The sequence below is a fragment of the Chenopodium quinoa genome, unplaced genomic scaffold (genome assembly GCF_001683475.1).
Source record: "Chenopodium quinoa cultivar QQ74 unplaced genomic scaffold, ASM168347v1, whole genome shotgun sequence".
Taxonomy (NCBI): Eukaryota; Viridiplantae; Streptophyta; class Magnoliopsida; order Caryophyllales; family Amaranthaceae; genus Chenopodium; species Chenopodium quinoa.
In genome coordinates this window covers 1,990,186-2,015,567 of record NW_018743722.1, presented here as the reverse complement: position 1 = coordinate 2,015,567, position 25,382 = coordinate 1,990,186, and the positions used below count along the sequence as shown (strand labels likewise).

The 25,382-nt window shown below is 34.8% G+C and overlaps 2 long non-coding RNA genes across 3 annotated transcripts; one reads left to right on the top strand and one right to left on the bottom strand.

Annotated features, from left to right (window-relative positions):
* Window positions 1–4,957: 4,957 nt before the first annotated feature.
* LOC110684574 lies at window positions 4,958–11,808 on the bottom strand. Of its 2 annotated transcripts, XR_002503782.1 has the most exons (6): window positions 10,936–11,808; window positions 10,577–10,709; window positions 8,667–8,794; window positions 6,701–6,930; window positions 5,386–5,469; window positions 4,958–5,297 (listed from the first exon to the last, which is right to left on the bottom strand). It is a non-coding gene; the product is annotated as an uncharacterized LOC110684574 (long non-coding RNA). The 2 variants fall into 2 exon arrangements; XR_002503783.1 differs by lacking the exons at window positions 10,577–10,709; window positions 10,936–11,808 and adding an exon at window positions 9,486–10,544.
* A 968-nt stretch (window positions 11,809–12,776) lies between these two features.
* Window positions 12,777–21,280, top strand: LOC110684573. The gene is made up of 3 exons (XR_002503781.1): window positions 12,777–13,265; window positions 16,909–17,201; window positions 20,577–21,280. It is a non-coding gene; the product is annotated as an uncharacterized LOC110684573 (long non-coding RNA).
* Window positions 21,281–25,382: the final 4,102 nt, after the last annotated feature.

Below are 25,382 nucleotides of genomic sequence, written 5' to 3'. Positions count from 1 at the left end.
CACACATAATGCCTTGCATCTCTCTTAAGCTTCTTTCTTTTGTTCTTAGAAAAGGAAGGAGGAAACTCCCCACATGCAAGAAAGTTCACTAAATGGGCAAAGCATGGGAGCTCCTTTGCTTCAATAGCATACAAGAAGTCATCAAGCATCCTATCCTCAATTGGAGAACCATCACCATAAATTTGAGAATCTTCTAGACGAGAAAGATGGTCCGCCATAACATTTTACGCTCCTCTCTTATTCCTAATCTCAATGTCAAAGGTTTAGAGCTCAAGAACCCACCGGATCAACCTTGGCTTGGACCCTTTCTTAGCAAAAACATACTTGAGAGCCTCATGATCCGTGAAGACAATGGTCTTGGAACCTAATAGATTACAACAGAACTTCTCAAAAGCATGAACTATAGCCACAAATTCCTTATCCATTGTAGTGTAATTCCGTTAAGCTCCATTTAGAGTCTTGGACATATAATAGATCACATGAAGTTTCTTGTCCACTCTTTAACCCAAGACACCTCCTATTTCCGAATCACTTGCATCACACATCAACTCAAATGGTAAATCCCATCTTGGAGCTTGAACAATAGGAGTAGAGATTAGAGCTTTCATCAACTTATTGAATGCCTCCAAAAACTTATCATCAAACACAAACTCGGCATATTTTTGAAGAAGATCATTGAGGGGCTTTGAAACGAGCGAGAAATCTTTGATGAATCTTCTATAAAACCCGGCATGCCCTAAGATAGATCTCACTCCCTTTACATTCATCGGAGGTGGTAGCTTTTCAATAACTTTAATTTTAGCTTTATTCCCCTCTATCCCCTTGTGAGAGATCTTGTGGCCAAGGACTATTCCTTCCTCCGCCATGAAGTGACATTTCTCTCAATTCAAGACCAAGTTCACCTTCTCACACCTTGCAAGACATTATTCAAGGTTTTCAAGGCATGCCTCAAATGAAACACCTCCCACGGAGAAATCATCCATAAAAACCTCCATCTCCTCTTCTAACATATCCCCAAATATGCTCATCATGCATCTTTGAAATGTCGCGGGAGTATTGCAAACGCCGAACGACATTCTTCAAAATGTACCATATGCACAAGTGAAGGTTGTTTTCTCTTAGTCATCCGAGTGGATAGGGATTTGGAAAAATCCCGAATAACCATCAAGAAAACAATAGAACTTGTGCCTTGTTAGTCTCTCAAAAATTTGAACAATAAAAGGAAGGGGGAAATGATCTTTCCTTATAGATGTGTTTAAACGTCTATAGTCTATACACATCCTCCATCCCGTGATCGTCCTCGTTGGAATGAGCTCACCTTTCTCATTCTCAACAACGGTCATACCTCCCATCTTTGGGACAACGTGAACGGGAGAAACCCACCTAAAATTAGAAATGGAGAATATTATTCTCGCATCCAAAAGTTTGGTGATCTCCTTCTTCACTACGTCTCCCATTTGGGGATGTAACTTTCGTTGTCTCTCAATGGATGGTAAAGCACCCTCCTCAAGAGTTGTGTGATGTGTATAAAGCGGGGCTTATACCTTTGAGGCCATCAATGGTATAATCGAAAGCGCCTTGGTGCTTTCTCAAAACACCACACAACTGTTGAGCTTGGTGCTTACTCAAAGAAGAGCTAACAATCACGGGAAAAGTGGAGTTGGGTCCCAAGAATTCATACCTAAAGTGTGATGGAAGAGATTTGAGCTCAACCATTGGAGCACCTTTACCTTCCTTCGATGTTGCCACTTGCAACGCTTCTTGGATAGAAATGCTCATGCACACATGCTCGTCCACTACCTCGATGCTTCCATTTAGCAAATCGTCATACATTGCCATTTCCTTGATAGGAGCACCTATCTTATCCTTATTCAACAAGACATTCTCAAGAGGATCATTAGATGTGAGCATGTGCTCATGCATGGAAGACACAACATGATCAAGGGAATCAATCAACATGCAATTTTCTAAAGACTAGTTGAGCCATCGCGCGCGATAGCCCAATAAAGTAAAACCGAGTTTGTAGGTAATTCGTAGCGTAAGCAAATGTGTAATAGTAATTGATGTAGTTATTGCCAGAAATAATTGCTATTGTTCTATTGATTTTAAGTGTATGACAAATATTTGTAAATTTGGATACTTGATGGGAACGTGAAAATAATAAGGTGTTTTATAATTAATTTTTAGAAATGTAAACTATAAATCTATAAATATTACTAAAGTAACAACTGCTGACGTCATCACTGCTTACGTGTTACTCTCTCATTTAATTTTTTTTTCCCGTCAAAATGCAAGGATGATGTCATCTTGTTTTTTTTTTATTTTTTATTTTTATTCTATTTTGAGCTACCCTATTTAACTGTTTTTAAAATTAAATTCAAATTGAATTTTAAATTTTAGGTTTTCTACGCATATTATGCTAATTTATTATTTACAAGTAGTTGTTAAAAAAAGCTAATAATATACTACATAGTTTAATTGATTCTTCCTAATTAAATATGAAAATAATGGATTTTTGAAAATTGTATTTTCATATATAATTAGAAAGTACTACAGAGAAAGTAGTTGTTTTCTCTCAACATGTGCTAAAGAGTTTATAATTCATTTCTTATTTTAAAATCGTTCATCGCACGGGACTAACCTAATTAGTGTTATAAGAATACTAATATTTTTGTTTCAAATTAAAAAAAAAAAATATACTAATATTTGAATTTACAATAATAGTGATAGCAACAACTTAAGTAATATTTCTAAGTTATTTTTTATAAAATGAATGTTAATTGTAGGGCAAACAATATACTTATAGTTTGTTTTAAGGAAAAATAGTGTAGAACGGACTCACATGAGTCCATTCTATTAATAGGCCCGCACGCGGCCCGATTTTATATTCTTCTTCAATTCTTATTCTTCTTCTTCATCTCTATTGCTTTCTTCTGCAAACCTTCAACAATGAAAGGACTCTCAACAATGGCGGCGACCTTCTCAAATTCTATTCTTCGTCAAGAACTTATATGACTTGCACTAATTTTCTACACTGATGTTCCCAAATAGAAGCTCGGCTACTTTACCGGTAATATGAAGCGAAATATACTCTGAGTCATCCCATACATATAGCTGCATTTTACAAGAATAGTCCATTAAAAAGCAGTCATACAACTTGAATTACATTACGTGCAGTAAAACTTCATTATCTGAGTAACATATTTGTTAAATAATTGATACTCCCTCCGTTAGTTAATATTTGTCAAGTATTAGATTTATTTTGTTTGATTTTAAGTTATATTAGTCAGATATTATATTTATTTTATTTAATAATAGATTATATTCGTCAGGTATTAGATTTATTTTGTTTGGTAATAGGATATAATGATCAGGTATTAGATATATTTTATTTGGTAATAAGATATAATGGTCAGGTATTAGATATATTTTGTTTGGTAATAGGATATATTGGTCAGGTATTAAATTTATTATGTTGGTAATAGGATGTATTGGTCAGGTATTAAATTTATTTTGTTTGGTAATAGGATGTATTGGTCAGGTATTAAATTTAATTTGTTTGGTAATAGGATGTATTGGTCAGGTATTAAATTTATTTTGTTTGATAATAGGATGTATTGGTCAGGTATTAAATTTAATTTGTTTGGTAATAGGATGTATTGGTCAGGTATTAGATTTAATTTGTTTGGTAATAGGATATATTGGTCAGGTATTAGATTTATTTTGTTTGGTAATAGGATATAATGGTCAGGTATTAGATTTATTTTGTTTGGTAATAGGATATAATGGTCAGGTATTAGATTTATTTTGTTTGGTAATAGTTATAATTGGTCAGGTATAAGTGTATAGCAATGCCTGAAATATCTTTAAGGATGGTGAGCTTTCTCCTTTCAGCCAGTGTATAATATTAATCAAACTAAGGACTCCTTTAGCTAAATTACGAGCAGCATTTGATAGTGTTGGAAGAGCTCTTGTACCGACATAACAATCTCCTTCAACCGTAAATGCTCAAATCTTACTTCTACTGTTGAAAGTTGAATTCCTGCCCTGTTTTAGTAATAATTAGACAATAAAGTTGGTAAGAAGGCAACTGTTACTTTGTTTAATAAATTTCAACCATTGCTGTTCTAGTTCCTAGTTTCTAGTCATTCAGATTTTTGAAACTTCATTTTTGGTTGTATGAGAGAGAAAGTTGAAGTTTAATAAAAATGACACGAGAAATTCTTTAAAAAAAAAAAAAAAAAAGAAGTGCTTACTAAATAAGGAGGACGAAGAGAGAATCTGGTGAGGCGAGGATATGGATGTTTTGCACTGCTCGTTGAAATGTTATGCGGTACTAATGCAATAATGTGGAGTTGGTACGGTGTCACGGGCCTCACGATCAGGTTTAGTCAGCCCGTGCCTTTTTATTGGCCTTTTATTGTTGAGCCCGGTTTCACATGAGTCCAGTCTCACACAAAACGTTTTGTTGTTTTAATGTCATAACATGATCTTATACCTCTTCATCCAACTTCTTGCATTGTTTCTTCTTTCTATCCGTATAATATTTATTTAAATGATTTAAATTTTTATCATAATCCTTTTTTTTAAAAAACATATCATAATCCTAATCTCACTCTCCCTCTTTACCTTATTTTTTTTTTGAGAGATCCCTCTTTACCTTATTTGATAAACTCTTTCTAATTGTTTTCTATATCCTTTTCGATTACATAGTATTAAAAGTTATTAGGACAATTACTTTATTAAGACCTATTAACCTTTTGTTTCATACAAGTATTATTTTTTTCAACATTTGCCAAAAAAAAAAAAAAAAAAAAAACTATGTTTTCCTGATTTGCAACAAATGATTTTATTTTTTTCAACATTTGCAACAAATGATTTTATTTTTTATTTTTAATAATTTGTCATTTCTTTTATGTTTTCCTGATCACAAGCATTTCTATTTTTTCTCGCACTATTTAACAATCACAAATAAACTATATGGTATAACAGTGTTACTAAAAGTATCATATTACACTATTACAGTGCTACTAAAGAATCTATCTTACTTCCTTGCTTTCCTTATCCCCTCATCTATCTTCCATCTATTGTTATGTAATTTTTTTTAAAAAATCTCATTGTAGTTGATCCATTTCCTTGAGCTATATTCCTAGGAATGATAGGAACTCCTCCACTGGCAAATCCAATGACCAACATGTTAGCTCCCCCTGTTCAACAGATTCATGGCATCCTTTGTTAGCTTTCCACCAACATGGTCAGTGCCTAATGATTTCAAAAATTGCACCTTCTCAGCCCCTCTAAAATTCAATACAAAAAAAAGCATATTATAAAATTCCTCACATTCAAGACCTTTCAAAATGCCTTTAATACAAATTAAACAACTACCTCCCATCTACTTGAACTTCTGAAACACCATCTACCCTTGCTGCTCCAAGCACTAAATTTGCAAGGCAATATTAGCACGATTACCTAGAAAATCATAAAGAATTTTAGTATAGGGGGCATATACAAAATACTAATCTATACGGAGTATTTGATATTATATAGTCGTATAATGAAAATTGAGAAGCTTACAACAAGCACATAAAATCATTGCTTATAAACAAAAGATGGATGCATTCTCTGTCCTCTAACCTCAGTAGCTAAGATTCTACTTTCTCAACCAGGCAGTTCCACTGTATGATAACTATACTCCACCTTAATTAAAGAAGTCATTATATAAACCCAGTATAATCCAATAAATGTGAATTGCTAAAGCATTTCAGATCCACTAATGGATATTTGAAAAGTTCTAGAACCAAATAAATGCTACTTTTATATAACCAAGTTAAGGCTTTTATTACTTAGAAAAGAAGGATGCTTCCACATAACAATCAAGAACTATGCAGGTCAGATGATACCAACTAACCATATGGTGTATAAGGTATTTGGTGTCTAGATGTTTCTGCAAAGATTTTTGCATATGAAAGCTTGATTTTCTATTACTTGATAGAAAGGGGAATACCAACATACTTAATAGAAAAGGTTAAAAAAACCAGTAATTAACTTTGTTAGGGGAAATCCCTAAACACCTGCACAGATCAATAACAGGACTAATATATATGCTTGGTAAAATTTTACATAAAACAACATTCGGACTTGTTTCTTTTAGATAGAACATACACAAAGACAAGTCTCAACTATTTTATCACATCAGCATTTACTATATGAATGTAACTCCAACTTCTGAAGATTCAATATCTTTATTAGTCTCAACCTAGCTAATCGATACATCAATTACCTTCCAAAATGCTCTTCCTTGATTATTCCTGCTCTACAATATACTCTAGTTCCTTCCTATAGTCCCCTATTCCCAGGCCTCATAGATACACACTTATAGTATAGTTGTCCAATATGACTCGTAAAATAGTCCAACATGTGCCCAATGTAGCTCTTCCCCACCACTCTTTTCCTAACTGTCATTTCTTATTGTTCTATTATTTCTTACTGTTCTCCCTTTCTTAACCCTTCTATCTTAATAAGAATAAGAAAAAGCTCAATGAAACTTAGAGTTCATAGCCTACTCATGTTGGTGAAGAAGAAGGCAGAATCACCACAATCGCCTAGTCGGTTGGAATTGTGAATAATAAATAAATAAAACTACTTGTAAATAAAACTCATGCAAGTTAGCTATATTATAACTTTGCTTTTAAACTTTTACCTGGAGTATGCTTCATCAGGTTGTACTGCTGCCGCGATTCCGTATTTCCGTCTACAATTCCACTCATGATTCTGGTCTTCCGGATTTAAAAAGACACAGCAATTACTAATACTTGTGCTTTTTTAATCCGGACAATATATTCAAGCGAAGTAATTGCTGCAGTTGCTAGGTAGCATAGCTACCTCAGTTGACCCTTTGTAACTCATTAGGAGTGAAAATTGTCCCCTAACCTGCATATGTTAATAGAATTCAATGAAAGGACTCGTACAATCTTTGGTAGATAACATCATTAATTACAAGTATTAGATAAATATACCAAAGAAGATAAATGGCATTCAAGAAGAATATATTTCAGGTCACACTGCATATAAGAGACATTCCTATAAAATCAACAACAAAATTCAATCAATTTCATTTTCCAAAAAATTCAATTGAAAATACAGCAAACTCAATCAAACAAACAAAAATCAGTTCAAATTATTCCCCCAGAAAATTAAAAAGACCTAAACATGAACACAGGCACAACTCCAACAACCAAATTTGAAAAGAAAACTGAATTCCAGGAAAGAAAAAAAAAGGAAAAAAAAAAAAAAAAAAAAAAAAAGACAACAGCAAAATGAGGCATGTTAAATTTACTGTCAATCAACCCCATAGCCACTCAAAGGAAAGAAAAAAAAAAAAAAAATGTTCAATGGCAGAAGCCACAGAACCGTAAATACCACCCCAGACCAAAGGCAGAGTCGGAAGCACTCTCATACTGTTCATTTTGAACCGTTCTGATGGTCTTCTCACTTTTAAAAGAGTGTAGATAAAATATTAATCATAACTAATGCATAATCATCAAATATAAAAGCAGCTTGTCTTGATATTCAAATAAGCAAATGCATAACACCAAAAAAATCACCGATTCTAATTGAATGATTCAAAACCCATTAAAAAAACATTTAAACAAAGAGAGTAGTTGAGGAAGAAAATCCTATAGCTAACTTACGACAATGAGCCTATTTACTAATAATAACTCAACAAGAAAATTTTGGTGAAAATTGACAAAAAACTCATAAGCTATTGAAATATCTCATTTGCTCGTAACCAACAAAATACCACCCAAATGCAAACATAGGGAGAAAAATGAAAAATAATTATTATGAAGAAAAAATAAATTCATCTAAAGGGGCGGATCTTTTAAATCACAACAAAACCATATGGAGTACTAATTCTAGATACATTGTTTTCAAGCTAAAAAGTATGTCATCTAAAGGAGTTGGGGATTTATGTGCAGCAACAATGTTGTAAGATCGGAAAGCACTACCACAAAAAAATTGATATTTTTGACAAAATTGCCGACAAATTTCCCACAAACAACACAACACAAGTTCCCAAATATCAGATTCTAAAACCACAAAATACATATAAAATTAAAAATAGAAAATTTTCTAGATGCTCCTCAATCCAAACGGCAGTTCCTTCCACCAAGGATTAAAATACAGAAAGTTCAAGAATAAGACAAAGAAGTTATGACGGAATGATCAAAGCTATAGTTAACGAAATTGATAGGTCCTATAAGAACACTTTCCAAGAGTTGATTTTATAACTCATCTTCACCTGATCCTACATAGATTATTCGTATTCCAGATTTATAATAGAAAAATTGAACCCAATCAAATGCTTAAATATGGTATACTAATGAAAACCACAACAAAAAGAATTTAGCAATGCATCATTAGTTGACACATTCAGATCAAGAGATGAATAATAGAGCCAAAAGCACCAAAGTAAATGCTTCTAACACAAGTATTACTGAGGCATTTACTATTTTTACCAACAATGCAATTATCCAAAAGTCTGTCTCACTACAATACTTTCCAATTTCACATATATTTAATTTCAAAATAGCATGTATAACATAATACCAAACAATCAATATAACATCATAATCCATTAGAGAAAAAAGAGGACAAGAAAGTACAGCGTTGCACAAGGAAATGAGATGGGCGTGATCTATCTGAGTGCTTATAACGAAGGGCTGGGACTAACTGCAGAAGATAGTATATCATCGTCAACTCTTTCAAAAACACTCACCGCATAAGCACGAACCTGTAAAAGGACATCAAATCACTTGATGTAGCTCAGAAATGAAAGGTATTAAATAAAATAAAATTAAAAAAAAATTTAAAAAATTAATAAAATAAATAAATAAAAAAAAAATAATAAAAAAAAAAAAAAAAAAAAAAACAATAAAGAATATGAGCCACAACCACCCAACCTTTCCTATCCAAATGAAGACAAGGTAATAAGATGATAAAAGAAAAATTAATGGAACCACTCTATGTGAGTAGTACCACAATGATGCACCTAGGGGTGATAATGAGACTGAGCTATTCGTGAACTATTCGAGCTCGGTTCGGTCGAAGCTCGGTCAAAGCTCGGTTCGACGAGGCTCGACTCGAGTTCTAGATCGGCTCGAAACCTTAACGAGCCAAGCCGAGCAAGTCAAAGCTTGGCTCGAAAAGCTCGTGAACAGGCTCGATTAAAATATAAGAAGCTTATATATAATTATATATTATAAAATTGTTGGTAGATTTTTTTTATATAAAAATATGGATGTATAAAATCTGATGCAATTACATGGTGGAGTAGTATACTACGAGCAGTAGTATTTAATAAAGCTTTCAATATTCATTCATTTATTAAAAAAATACAAGTAAAATAAAAAATTTGCATTGTTAGTGGGTTTGGCGGTTTACAGCTCATGTCTTGATTAACCTAGCTATAGCTTTACTTTTACCTCATTCTCAATTTCTCATTTCTCACGCCCAGCCGTCAGGCTCACAATTTCACCAGCACAAAACTCACAGCAAGAACACCACCTGAGTACCTGACCCACGCCCCCAGTAGCCTCACCATCACTGACTCGCCGTCTACCGTTCAAAATCTTCAAACCTTCAAGCGGGCTTCAATTATTTATGGTAGGGGCATGTTAGATTGTTAGTATGTAAATATAAATCTCCTTATTTCTAATTATTTCAATTTCAAATTAAGAGTATACCATTATGTGATTGTGGATTATAAATTCGAGTCTGAGCTCAAGCCAATAATAATATAAAAAAAAAAAACGAATTCGAGTCGAGCTTCGAACCGAACCTGCATCTTGCGTCACGAGCTCGAGCTGAGCCTATCTTTCGAAAGCTCGTCGAGCTTCGAGCTCGAACCGAGCTTACATCAAGGCAAATGAGCTCGAGCCGAGCCTACCACTATTCGGGCTCGGCTCAAAGGTTTAGCACCCCTAAATGCACCAACATCAAGAGAGTGATAGCATTATTGACCTCTTTCCTTTCAAACACAGGAGACAACAGCTCTAGTTTATATAGTGTATCACCATTGTAGTTAATGTTTCACAATAACATTTTTAGAATTCAAGATATTACCAGTTTACCACCAAATTTTTCTGCAAAGAAATTAGAATTTCCAACCTTAAAAATCACCATAAAGATCACAGCTTTCGAAGAAATCCCAGATCTTCCCATAAAATCAAATTCAAAACCAGAATACCAACATTATTGCCTCATATCAAAGTGATTGTAACCAAAATTCCCCAAATTATCGCTATATAAATCCATCAGTAAATAACAACCTACAAGCCATTTCAAGCAAATATTGATTCGAATTTCTCATTCTATAACGTTTCATTTGCAAACTCAACTTCACAATCTAAAGAATTAGCTGAGAATGCAATTCACTAATCCATAAAACCATCAACAAAAGTAATTACTAATTCAAAACATACTTGTTTCCACAATAACCCTATCAAAACGCATTTGAAGCCAAAAATCACAATATACAAACCAGATTATTAAACAAGCGAGATAGAAAGAGAACCTGAAGATCTTCAGGAAGGTACTCGTGCTTCATAGAAAGGTCCATAGCAGGCAAAAGACACTGATTAGGAGCTTCAAGGCTTCTTTGATATCATGATCTTCCATTGGATCATGACAATCATCAAATCTCAAACCTAAAATCAAATTATATCAAAAAACACAAAATTAATTAAACAATTACATGATATTGATGATAATATGATACCCAAATCAATTACACAAACCTAGATCAAAAAATCAAACAACAAAACTTTCCTCGAAATGAAACCCAGATCAAATATCACAAAATTTCACACAAACATTTCAACAAACACATGGTAGGTAACAAACAAAAAACCCAAAAAAAAAGAAAATTCTTACTTATATAAGAATTCAGCCACGAATAAAGCTGAAAAATTTGTTATGCTTGAAAAGCTTAGGCAAAAGCAAAGAAGAAAATTTGACAGAATCCCAAACAATGAAGCTATTACGAGCTTTACTCCAAGAAACAATGGTATCCGTTGAAGGGACTTCCACCATATCAAAAGTCTTGATAAAAAATGGAGGTGGGCCCATTTCATAGAGCCCTTCCATGGGTCTAGCAGAGAAGCTTGATACTGATGAAGATGATGAAATCGATTATCCTGTACCCGCGTTACAGGGGATAGTTCTTCTTCCTTAGCAATCACATTTTCCATGTTTAACTGAAAATCAGAGCAATCCCTAATTCTGAAATTTGGGGAAAATTAAGGGGATTTAATCTCAATTGAAGAGATGAGTGGAGAGTGAAGAGAAAGAAAATGAAGTGAGAAACGAGAGATGGAATCTGAGTGGGAAAATTGGTTCAAAGGAGAGAGAAAGCAAATGGAAGAAATGAATGGTATAGCATGAAAAGGGGAAAAAGCAAGAATGATGAATTAGTGTTGAAGACTGAAGTCAATCAACGGGAAATAACAAAAAAAAAAAAGCAAGGGCATAACCATCAGTCCGTCACTACACTGTAGAATTGAAACAGTAACACATGTTGGGGTTTTTGAAAGGGTAGAGAAGAACATGGATACTTCATGCTTTCATTCAAGTCAAAATCAATGACCTCATCTCCTACCTTAAGTGAAATTTTTGCACTGTTAACATCAATCATGGAACCCGAGGAAGCAAGAAAAGGTCTACCAAGAATAATAAGAATGGTAACATCTTCATCCATTTCAAGAACCACAAAATCCACCGGAATCACAAACTTCCCTACTCTCTAAGGAACATAACTTAAAAAAAAAAAAAAAAAAAAAAAAAAAAAAAAAAAAAAAAAAAAAAAAAAAAAAAAAAATCTTCATCCATTTCAAGAACCACAAAATCCACCGGAATCACAAACTTCCTACTCTCTAAGGAACATCCTCAACCTTACCCTTTGGAAATTTGATTGACCTATCGGCTAATTGCAAGGTAATGATGGAAGGCAAAAGTTCCCTGACTCAAGTTTTTGAAAGACCGAATATGACATTAGGCTAACACTAGCTCCTTAGTAACATAAGGCATTATCAATATGAATCTTGTCAATGGCACAAAGGATAGAGAAGTTTCCGGGGTCTTTCAACTTGGGTGGCATCTTGTTGATTATGATTGCACTACAATTCTTGGTCAAGTTGACCGTCTCTACAACATCACAAGTCCTCCTACCACTCAAAATGTCTTTGAGGAATTTTGCATAGTTGGGCTTTTGTGTGACAACTTCGGTAAATGGTAGAGAAAGGTGAAGTTGCTTGAGCATGTCAATAAATCTTCCAAATTGTTCATCCAACTTATGTCTCATGAATTTTTGTGGATAAGGAAGCTTAGGTTTCACATTTTCTTTCTCTACTCTCACCTCTCAATGTGTCTCAATAACAACCTCACTCAAAGGTGCACCATCTCTCTCATCCTCTACCAAAACTTCCTTGGGGACCTCCTTAGTTTCACTCTTCCTAGGCAAATTCTCCTCAAGAACCTTACCACTCCTTATCACAATAGCATTCACGGGTCTCTTGGGATCCAGGCCTTGGGAAGGTGATAAGTGCATAATATACTATATTTTTAGTCCCTAATATTAGTCTTATAATCGTTTTCTTTTATTTATATTATGAAACTAGTCAATTTAATATTTATAGTTCTTATTTTATGTTAATATTTTATTTTATAGCTAATTTTATAATAAGTGATACTTAATAATATGTTGTGTGCTTTTGGTAGGAAGACGAAAGGGAATAAGGTGGACTTGGAAGGGACAATTGCAAAATAAGAGGCCCACTTGTGTTAGACATCACGTCCCATCATAAAGCAAAGAAAACAAAATGAAAAGAAAAAAAAAAGGGATAAGAAGAAAAGGAGTAAAGATGCGTGGTACAGGGTAAATTAAGCAACCTGACATTATCAATCCTCATCCCCAAAACAAGAGTTGCTATTCTCCTTCGAAATTCACGAGAAGTCATGAAGAAGATCAAGTTTTATCATACTCTACAATTCTATCCCTTCAAACCCAGAAAACCTAGGTTCTTTTCGGCTATAAAATCCCCAATTATCCCTCCTAGAAAACACACAAGTATTACCACAAAAATACGGGAAGTTCGTGAGGCTTAGTAGAGCACGAATTGGTCCAAGGTTGATCAATTGGAAGGCGAAGGGACGAATTTGAAGATGGATTCGAGCAGCGGCTGTTTGTTTCTTGGCTCAATCCATAAGTTCTCCCTAATTTACTCCTCATCTTTTAATTTTGTGATTATTTTGGTTGCTTCTACTTGGTGAATTGGATGTAATTTGATCTTTAATTTCCTGATTTATTTTTCTTCGTTTAAACGCTGAGTATAATCGTCTTTCAATACTCAAGTTTGATACTTAATTGATCCACATGATACCTTTGTTTTTATATAAACGTTTAATTTATTTATACTTGTAATTGAGTATACGATTGCTAGTATGAAGTAATTAGACTATGCTAACTTATTACTTGATGCGGCGTTAATTGATAATTTAGAGTGAATGACTCGATATTACTAGTTTGAGCGGCTCAATCGTAGTTTTGTTGAGTTTGTGGGTTGATCTAATAAATCAAGTTTATTAAGGTAGAAAGTGTATTAGTAAGATTCTGATTTCTAGTGAGCTATACATGTCAAATCGACTGCGGCGGTAATTTGACTACCTAAATATTAAGTTGAATATTGAATGAGATATATGAAGGAAGTTGGGAATTAAGTTATTTCGTATTAATCGATGATCGATTTGTTGTACATTGGTGGTTTGCTTGTCGTCTATTTTAGAACAACATATTAGTATAGTATTTTTATCTTGTTTGGCTTAGTTACTCGTTCGATTAAACCCCCCAATCTCATGTACATAGTGTGAATAATACTCTTTTAAGTATATAGTTTATGTTTCGAGTTAATTTTGGGTTTATAGAGTTAATTAATCTCCTCGTGGGTTCGACCCTTACTTACCCTTTCTACTAGTTGTTAATATTTTTGAAGGTTTAAGTTAGGCAATTTATTAATTAATTACGGTAAACGACTCGTATCAAATTTTGACGCCGTTGCCGGGGAGATTATTTTTAATATTCTAAAATTTAAGGTTTAGCTCGGTTATGCTTACTTGTTAATCTGTGTGAGTATTGTTGTTCCGGAGTACATAATTATTTTGAATTTTTTTTTTTTATTTAGATGATGCAAGTTCTTTTGATTATCTAATGTTAACTATTACTTCGTGAAAACCCTTTTAATAAGTTGACTTATATTGTTTGGCTATTAGTGTGCTTGCATATGATTTCGTGCCTAATTGTAAGTTAGTAAAGTATCTTTATGAACACTAATTTTATTAGCAGACTTGTAATTGGTTTTTATATCTTTTAGAAGTCAAAAGATAAATAAGTTGAGTTATAAATAGTTCTAAACTCAACTGATTCACAAAGGTAGGTAGAGTACCCAATGAAATTCAATTATTGAGCTTTACCTCTGGTTAGATGCACACTGAGATTAAGGTCAACTTGTTCTGCTAGCAATAATGTGCATCAAATGATTAGGCTGCTCAAAAGGATTCTTGTACTTGTTTACTTTCCCACTTTGTTTTTGCAAGTATTAATCTTGGATGAGAGATCTAATAAAAGAACTATTAATAAAAATGAATTATGCAAGTTATAAAAGTGTTCAAATAAGACCTGGCAGAAGTAATCTGACAGAATAAGGTTGGTTATAGCACGCTTTACATGTTGAATTTTGATATATAGATACATGAGCATTGGTACGACCAATCCTAGATACAGGAGAACCATTTTGCCAATATGTTGGATTACTAATCTGATGGTCATATTATTACACTACAAGAATCAGGTGGAATTCCGACGGAACAGTTCCGACGGACATGAAATTCCGTCGGAAATACCAATATTTCCGACGGAATTATATTCCGTCGTATATTTCCGACGAAAAAAACAATTCCGTCGAAAATTTCCGACGGAAAATTATTCCGTCGAAAAATATGTACTTTCCGACGGAATTTGTACCCATCGGATATTTACGACGGAATTTCCGTCGGAATTATTTTTTATTTTTTTTATATATTTTTTTTAAATCACTTGTTTTTTTTTTTAAAAAAAACCCTAAATATCAAACTCATCTCTCTCCTCTCCGCCTCTTTTCACTTTCCCCTTATGATTCACATTTCTTTTCTCTCTCCTCTCCTTTTCTCTTTCCTCTTTTCCCTCTGCCCCTCCTCTCCATCTCTTCTCCTTTCCTCCCTTTAGTTTTCTCCATCTTCTCCTCTTCCCTTTCCTCTTATCTTTATCTTGCCTCTCTCCATCATCCTCTTCTTTCTCCGTCCACCAACAACGCAACAGCAACAACCACCGTCGATCGCAACAACGCAACAGCAACAACAACGAAACAACAACAACGACGCAACAACGCAACAACAACCACGCAACAGCAACAACGACGCAACAATAATTGTAATTGTAAATCTAGTTAATTTTTTTGTAATTGTTATGTTAATTTTTGAATTTTATTGGATAATTGTATATTTATATATTTCATGTAATAAAATTATCATTTTTTAAAACGAAATTCTGTTTAAATTTGTAGATCTACAGGTTTTGATTTTATTTTGTGTGGATTTTTTCGATTTCGTTGTCGATTTTAAGATGCTTGGGCTAATTTTCGTTTTTTGGTGTTAATTTTCGATTTTTTTGGGGGATTTCGTTTCGTTGTGGTTGATTTTTGTGTTTTGGTGTTAAATTCTCGTTTTTTGGTGTTTTCGGGATTGATTTTTATTTTTTGGGGTTCATTTTTGGTGTGGTAGTGTCGGTTGTGGTTGGGTAGGGGCTGGTGGTTCTGCGGTGGGGGGTGGTGGTTTTGGGTGGGGGCTGGTGGTTATAAGGTGGGGGCTTGCGGTTCTGGGTGGGGGCTGGTGGTTATAAGGTGGGGGCTTGCGGTTCTGGGTGGGGGCTGGTGGTTATAAGGTGGGGGCTGGTGGTTACAAGGTGGGGGCTTGTGGTTCTGGGTGGGGACTGGTGGTTATAAGGTGTGGGCCGGTGGTTGAAGGGTGGGGGTGCAGTTTTTTAATACTTTCCGTCGGAATTTTCCGACGGACTTTCCTGGGCCAGAAATTGTCGTCCGACAGAAAAATCCCGTCGGAAAACTGGTTCCGACGGAATTTCCGTCGGAAAACATCAATTTTCCTACAACACCTATTCCGACAACATATTTCGACGGAAAACGAGGTGTTTCTGACGGATTTTTTCCGTCGGAATTTAGCTGTTTTCTAGTAGTGTTACTTTTCAGATGTAGAATTGCTGATTTTGCTACTGAAATTTAGTATATCATGCCAGTTACATGAAATTTCTTGTCTGAAGATCTGATGTCATTACTTCATAACTGCTAAAACTAAAAAAAAAAAAAAAATCTGACCAGAATATTATTGATAATTAGCAAAGCCTCACATGTTGAATTTTGACAGGTGAATATGTGATTTTATGCCTAATCCTAAATTCAGGGAGACCATTTTGCTAAAAAATTGTTGAAAAGCTAAACTGATACATATCTACTTGAGTAAAATTTAAGCAAAATTAGTTGTCAGAATTTGCACATGACAACCGATGATTTCATGAGATTGCTTGGTCGGGTTCATATAATTTCGTAGCTTGTCTGATGCTTCTAAATTTCAGCATACTTACTGTTAGAACCACTTATAATTAAACATGTCTTGTTTGATCTGAATATCTGATATCAGCCCTTGATTTTGCCTATATTTTAGTTCTGATCAGAAATTCATTTTTAACCTACGTTTATGCACTAATATCACAGGCTCATCTCTCATTAATTTATGTTATCTATATAGGTGCATGTACGCGTACGATAAAGAAGCAAGACTTCAGCGCATAAGAGCGTACATAGACTTGATAAACGGAGCAAAACCAGAAGAGCTTCTTCATATTTTCAGTGCTGAATCAGCACTTGAATTAGAAGATCCTTTGTCGATCAAATATAACATGGCAGAACAAACATTAAAAGAACTGGGAGCCCCTAAAACAGGAGAAGATCCTCTCTACATTGTCTTTTCAGAACTATAGACTCCCCTGAAACTGAACTCGGGGTTCCTTAGTCTTCTCCCTAAATTCTATGGGAACGCAGGTGAGAAACCTTATAGACATTTAAAATAGTTTAAAGTTGTATGTTCTTCTATGAATCCCGAAGGAATATAACAGGAACATATTAGATTGCATGCTTTTCCTTTTTCTTTGCAAGATCATGCTAAAGAGTGGTTATATGAGCAACTTCCATCTAGTTCCATTAATTCTTGGGCAGAATTGGAAAAAGTTTTTCTTGAAAGATTTTTTCCTGCGAGTCGTATAGGTTCTATTAGGAAGGAAATTTGTGGAATTTCACAGAATAATAATGAGTCTTTATATGAGTACTGGAAACATTTTAATAGGCCTTTGTTCATCTTGTCCACAACACCAAATAAGTGATCAATTGTTAATTCAATACTTTTATGAGGGTTTGTTACCTAATGATAGAGGTATGATAGATGCATCTAGTGGGGGTGCATTAGTTGATAAAACACCTACTGAAGCTAGAAAATTAATCTCTAATATAGCTCAGAATACACAGCAATTTAGTACTAGAAATGATGTTAAATGAGTAAATGAAATTGATATAAGTGGTATTCATAATCAATTGCAAGAAAATTCTCAACAAATTGCTACTTTGACTATCTTGTTTCTCAAATTGCTAGTAATGAGTCTAAATCTAGAGTTTGTGGTGTTTGTTCTGATTTTTTTTTTCATGCTACTGATGAATGTCCTACTTTATAGAGTGAAGATGTTTATGCCTTAGGGGGTTTTTCTGGTCAACAAAATAGGAAGTATGATCCTTTCTCACAAACTTATAATGAAGGTTGGAAAGACCACCCTAATCTAAGGTATGGAAATAGACCACAATTTCAACCGTTTAATCAATTTAAGCAACATGGTCAACAAAACCCACCACCTAAAACTGCTAGCCCTTCATTAGAAGACTTGGTGAAACAGTTAGCAAACCAATAGGACAGGTTCATGATCATGGTGTTGAATATCAAAAGAAAACTGAGATTCACCTACATCACATAGACACTCAAATAGGTCAAATAAGCACTACTTTGAGTAAGTTGGAATCTCAACTCTCGAATAGACTTCCTTCTCAAACACTTGCCAATCCAAATGAACATGCTAAAGCTGTAACACTTAGGAGTGGTAAAGAGTTAACAGAACCTAAAAAGAAGAATAAAGCAGTAGAGAAAGAAGTAGAAGTCAGACCTAAGGATATAGTTAGTGAGAGTAAGGAAAAACATGATAAAGAGAGTGAGAAAGAACCTGTAGGGAAGGGTAATTCTGATGTGAATTTTGATGTTTCTTGTTTTAAAGATGTTCCTCCTTTCCCCTCTCGATTTGCTAAATCTAAGAAAAAAGCTATGGACAATGAAATTCTAGAGACTTTTAGGAAAGTTGAAGTTTATATTCCTCTTCTTGATGCTATTAAGCAGGTGCCACGCTATGCAAAGTTTCTTAAGGAACTTTGTACTAATAAAAGACAATTTCTCCCTTCTGAAAAGGTAAGTATGGGGGAAAACATTTCAGCAGTAATTCAAAAGAAACTTCCCCCTAAATGTAAGGATCCGGGCATGTTTTCTATTCCATGTAAAATTGGTAACTCTATTTTTGAAAGATGTATGCTAGACTTAGGTGCTTCAATCAATGTCATGCCTAAATCTGTATATTATACCTTGAATGTTGGTCCTTTGTCTAAGACTAATGTGGTTATCCAACTAGCTGATAGATCTAATGCATTTCCTTTGGGAGTATTAGAAGATGTACTTGTTCAAGTGATTGAATTAGTTTTTCCTGCTGATTTTTATGTGCTTGATATGGGTGATAGATCTGATAGTGTTCCTTTATTGTTGGGTCGACCTTTTCTAAAGACTTCCAAAACTAAAATTGATGTTCATGAAGGTAATCTAACAATGGAATTTGACGGTGAAATGATTAAATTCAACATATTTGATGCTTCACCGTTCTTCAAAGTTTAAATTTTGCGAGTCTTCCAGAACATAACACAAACTTGGAGCTGATCCATAAACAGCTCACATGACCAGCTAAGTTTCTCTTTTCCTTTCTTAACTTTGTTTTCATTGAGGCCAATAAAAAGTTTAAGTGCGGGGGGGATTGAATATTTGAAATTGGTTTGGTTTTTGTGGAGAGAATGCTATTTGAATGGATATTTTGTTGTAAATTCGTTGATTAAAATAGCTCCTTTTTTGAGTGGATTGCTCCTACTTTAAAGGAGGTGCTGCCGAATTTTAGATTAAAAAGTTTGTTATTTTAGATTGTTAGTTTCATGAATAAATGAAGGAATTTTGGGTTAATCAGCAAATAATAATAATAATAATAATAATAATAATAATAATAATAATAAAATGTCTTTTAATTATTGCATGCTGTGGATTACAGACATGAAAGATAGCTTAAACCCCTCTTTGGTATGATTAGTAAAGGTTGTTGTTTCTCACTTAAAATTTTATCATGTCCAGAAAACAATTAAAACACCTTTTGGAATTAGTAGAGCATATTGTTAAATTGTGATGTAAAGTGGAATGGTGGTTGTCATTATTTGGTGGTTTTATAATGAATAGTTTCACATTTGAAGGCTCTGCGTACCAATGTCTAGTTTTAAAAAGTGATTCATATATATATACATGGAAAAAAAAAATCAAAACCCAGTTATGTACGTGTGATGTTTTTAACTCGTGCTTAAGTAGTTCGAGTAAGTAGATCCGTAGGGGTATCTTAAAACCTAGTGCCTTGGGCCAATTTTGACCGGGAGTCACTGGTCGAACACTCGCTACAAGAACTACTTGACAGAGACAAAGCATTAAGAGTCCTGAGAAGAAAAAAAAAAAAATTAAATAAACAGTATGTCTAAGTTCAATGTTGGAGATGTGTGATATAAATGTACTACTAAAAAAAGACATCTAATCAAATACATAAAAATAAAGGTGAGAAACAGAAATGATACAATGTTGGACATTGAGAGTGATAAAATCTTTATAAATGTCAAATATATGGTCCATGCTTGCTGGGAAATGCTTATTTTGGTTGTATTTGCTGATTGGTTCAAAGATTCCAAATAAAGAGACTTTGTGGGTATGTCCTCACGTTTAAAGGGGTCGTTGCATATGCTAATTAAGTGTAACCATGATTTCTACGACAGTGAGTTAGGTTTATTGCTTTTATAGTTTAGTTTTATTTAGTTTGTTCGAGGGCGATCAAATACTAAGTGTGGGGCAATTTGATAAGTGCATAATATACCATATTTTTAGTCCCTAATATTAGTCTTATAATCGTTTTCTTTTATTTATTTTATGAAATTAGTCAATTTAATATTTATAGTTCTTATTTTACGTTAGTATTTTATTTTATAGCTAATTTTATAATAAGTGATACTAAATAATATGTTGTGTGCTTTTGGTAGGAAGACAAAAGGGAATAAGGTGGACTTGGAAGGGACAATTGCAAAATAAGAAGCCCACTTGTGTTAGACATCACGTGCCATCATAATGCAAAGAAAAGCAAAATGAAAAGAAAAAAAGGGGATAAGAAGAAAAGGAGTAAAGATGCGTGGTACAGGGGAAATTAAGCAACCTGACATTATCAATCCTCATCCCCAAAACAAGAGTTGCTATTCTCCTCCGAAATTCACGAGAAGTCATGAAGAAAATCAAGTTTTATCCTACTCTACAATTCTATCCCTTCAAACCCAGAAAACCTGGGTTGTTTTCGGTTATAAAATTCCCAATTATCCCTCCTAGAAAACACACAAGTATTACCACAAAAATACGGGAAGTTCGTGAGGCTTAGTAGAGCACGAATTGGTCCAAGGTGATCAATTGGGTGGTATTGGAAGGCGAAGGGATGAATTTGACGGTGGATTCGTGCAGCGGCTGTTTGTTTCTTGGCTCAGTTCATAAGTTCCCCCTAATTTACTCCTCATCTTTTAATTTTGTGATTATTTTGGTTGCTTCTACTCGGTGAATTGGATGTAATTTGATCTTTAATTTCCTGATTTATGTTTCGTAGTTTAAATGCTGAGTATAATCGTCTTTAAATACTCAAGTTTGATACTTAATTGATCCACATGATTTCCTTGTTTTTATATGAACGTTTAATTTATTTATACTTGTAATTGAGTATACGATTGCTAGTATGAAGTAATTAGACTATGCTAAATTATTACTTGATGCGGCGTTAATTGATAATTTAGAGTGAATCACTCGATATTACTAGTTTGAGCGACTCAATCGTAGTTTTGTTTAGTTTGTAGGTTGATCTAATAAATCAAGTTTATTGGGGTAGAAAGTGTTTTAGTAAGATTCTGATTTCTAGTGAGCTATACATGTCAAATCGACTGCGGCGGTAATTTGACTACCTAAATATTAAGTTGAATATTGAATGAGACTATATGAAGGAAGTTGGGAATTAAGTTATTTCGTATTAATCGATGATCGATTTGTTGTACATTGGTGGTTTGCTTGTCGTCTATTTTTAAACAACATATTAGTATAGTATTTTTATCTTGTTTGGCTTAGTTACTCGTTCGATTAAACCCCCCAATCTCATGTACATAGTGTGAATAATACTATTTTAAGTATATAGTTTATGTTTCGAGTTAATTTTGGGTTTATAGAGTTAATTAATCTCCTCGTGGGTTCGACCCTTACTTACCCTTTCTACTAGTTGTTAATATTTTTGAAGGTTTAAGTTAGGTGATTTATTAATTAATTTTATACGGTAAACTCAAGTCAAATCCCACTTCGAAGCCTCCTACAGTGGTGTTCTTCCCCCCGATCCAAAGGCGATGCTTCCAAGGACCCATCAGGGTCCGTCTTACCTGACTAGAGTGGAGGCGGTCTCCTCTAGGCTCCATTTGAAGAGGTTTTTGGTGAAGGACTTGTGAAATTCTCCACCCTGAAACATAAATAACAAGTTAAGCATCAGGTTGCGCCTGATAAAAATAAGGCTAAGGAAAGGGTATTTACCTCTACCCTTAGCTTGACAGCCCTGACCTCTGCTAGGTCCCTTATATTTTGTGCAGAGGACCGTTTGGGGGGGTTTTTTCCTCAGCCACCATAATTAGCGCGTCTTCTGCAAAAAATAACAAAAACATTAAATAAATTGTGACTAAGTATCAAAAGTACAAGCTGCATTAAACCGGATGCCGATAAAACTTACGTTTTGGAATCATGGTGCTGAGTCCGTAGGCGGACAAGAACGCCTCGTCCTTGAACCATGCGCACATGGGAATCTAATTATTAGGGAATTTGATTACGTCCACGGTTGAGAGAGTCTCCGGGCGGAGCTCAAAAAACTTGGTTTCCATGATCGCATCATAGTCATCTCCCAATATTTTAAGTAGGGCACATTTGCGACGTAGAAGGTCGGGTTTCTTTTTATACCGGTGCATCTCGCGATTCTCTAGGTGGGTTGGGGCAGACAACAAATAAAACTGTGTCTTCCAATCGTCATAATTGGACACCTTATACAATGTCATCTGATATTTGGGAAGGGTGGTCAGAGTGTACCACGGCCTCCAGCTGCCTGGGTTGCGACTCAAGTAGTGTATATGGGTAAAAGCCTGCCAACTTGGGTTCAAGTTTTGCATCTCACAGGCAGCAACATACCCTAGAATGTTGGCCCATGAGTTTGGTGAGAGCTGCTAGACTCCTAAGAAATAATCCCTAAGAATGGCCCTCACCACATGGTGAAGCAGGAAGCGTAGGCCTGCCAAAAACGCCGCCTCGTAGCATCGAGTGTAAGCATCAGTGTTTGGCTGGTCATCCTCCCAGGCGATGGTGCCTAACACAGGTGGCACCCGGATGGTATAACCCTTACCCAAGGGCCGCTTCTTCTCTTAATCGAGCAATCTCTTCTTGGAGTTGTTCGATGGTTGACATTATTGTTGGACTAGGACTAGTTGTTGAGGGAAAGTGGTTTGAAAGAGGTGGGTTACTTGATGATAAACGTTGAATACGGGCGCCCGTTAGTCTTCGTTCCCAAGCTTGAGAACCGGCCCTAAAGGAAGTACGAGAGGATAAGTGAATCGATACGCTTGTTTAAAAGAGAAAAATAAAAAAAATAATGCAAGATATATTCGAACGAATAACGTCACCCTTAAACAGTTCTCCGATAAAGGTATTGTTTGAATGAGTCGACTCGTTTTTTGAGAAATCAAATCAACTCGTAACAGTGGGCGCGCGCAAGAGATTGAGTTGCGCGCGGATGTCACGTGCAACCAAATCTCTTGCGCTGGTTGGGGTCGCGCAACTCATTAAGTTGCGCGCGCCACCTGCTCGTAATATTTTTTTTTTTAAAATTCGAACGCTGTAGGGAATAATTCAAGCGTTAATCCCCTAGCTTGAATCCCACTGTGATCATACACTAAAGTACGGTGGCGTCCAAAAGGGAAGAAGATAGAGTAAAAGAGTCGCCAACAAGTTTTAGGAACTTGTAAACCGTTCACAGGGTGAAGGTTACACCCCTTAACGATCCAAGAGATCGTCAACTCCATAAGGTCTTGAACCAAATAAGGGTTCGGGATGAAGGTACAAATCCAACCTAAAAGAGATTAAACCTGCCCTAATAATAGGCCTCTACTTTGTTCAGATCGTATTCATGTGCGCTTTCTGACTAACATGCAATCAATAGGATTAAACCTAAACCTGTTTATCTATGTTGGTTGAATTTAATGCACAAATAAACTACTATTGGCGATCACTTGAATTATAATCACATTAACCCTAAACAAGATTATTAATATCTTATTAAGCATGATTACAAGTACCAATTCCCTTTAAACATGCATAAAAGACGTGATCAAGCAATAACAATAAAAATCAAGCAACATAATAATAATTATATAATAATAATAATAATTATGAAAATATAATCATAAATAAAATAATCATCATCAAGATAATAATAATAATAATAATTATCATAAATTATAACAATTATACTCATAATTTTATAATCATAAATAATAATTAAAATAATCATATCAACATTAAAGCATAATAATAGCAAGATCCTAGGCATGATACTAACAAGATTAATAGCAAACCCTATCATGTCACTAAACAATAAAAATCAAATCTTTAACCCTAACATGATACTAACAATAATAAATATTAGGAAGAATATAAAAGGCATCATACTTTTAATCATACTTAATATTAAAATTACCCTAGACATGATACTAGGAATCATAATAACAACCTAAACATGATTTCTACATCATAACATCAATAAATCAATTAAAGTACCCTAAGATAATTAAAGAAATTGCCAAAGTTCTATAGTAAAAAATAAATACAGGTGCAACAGAACAAGGAAGACCCTATCACAGCGTTCGGCGACAGAATCAATTCTTGGCGCCAGAAATATCTCAACAACAACAGAGCTCGAAGCCTCTCAGAAAGGTGATTTCGACTTCAGACAGCAATTTCGGGGTCCTTGCTTAAAGCGCCTAATCACGGAGACACCGACATACTGGTTTCAGCGGAATAAAGTTCAGGCGAGCTTTAGAGATCGACAAACGTTGGTCTTCGGAAATTTTTTTTTCAAGACATTATTGCAACAAACATTCAAGCACCGAAGCTCTTTGTTCAGAGACGCGTGGACATTTCATCAAAGCTCTTTTGCTCCAAAGACGCGTGAACATTTCCTATTTTCAAGCTCTTTTGCTCCAGAGACGCGTGGGCATATCATTCAAAAGCTCTTTTGTTCAGAGACGCGTGGACAATCCTTTTCAAGCTCTTTTGTTCAGAGACGCGTGGACATTTCCTACAAGCTCTTTTTCTCAGAGACGCGTGGGTATCCTATTATCAAGAAGCTCTTTGTTCAGAGGCGCGTGAACATATAAAAAAAGAAGCTCTTCGTTCAGAGACGAGTGAACATCGAAACAACAAGGTTACGTTCCCTAGATTGTGGAGAGTTGTCACAAACAACTGAGGATTGTTTCAATAGAAGCAATCTTCGATAGTATTCCCTTGGACGTGGAATATTATAATTGCGGGGAGGATAGTTTTAGGCGAAGCAATCTTCTAATTTGGAAGCGGTTACGGGCGTAGCGGTTTTCAAGCGGGATGACATTCTCTAGCTTGCAGGAGGTCATCAAAACAACAAAGCAACAACAATCGGTTACTTTCAGAGACGTGTGCTCGACGGTGCAAGATACGCGTTTCTTAACTCTTTTATCTGTTTAACTAACGCTAGTTTGCAG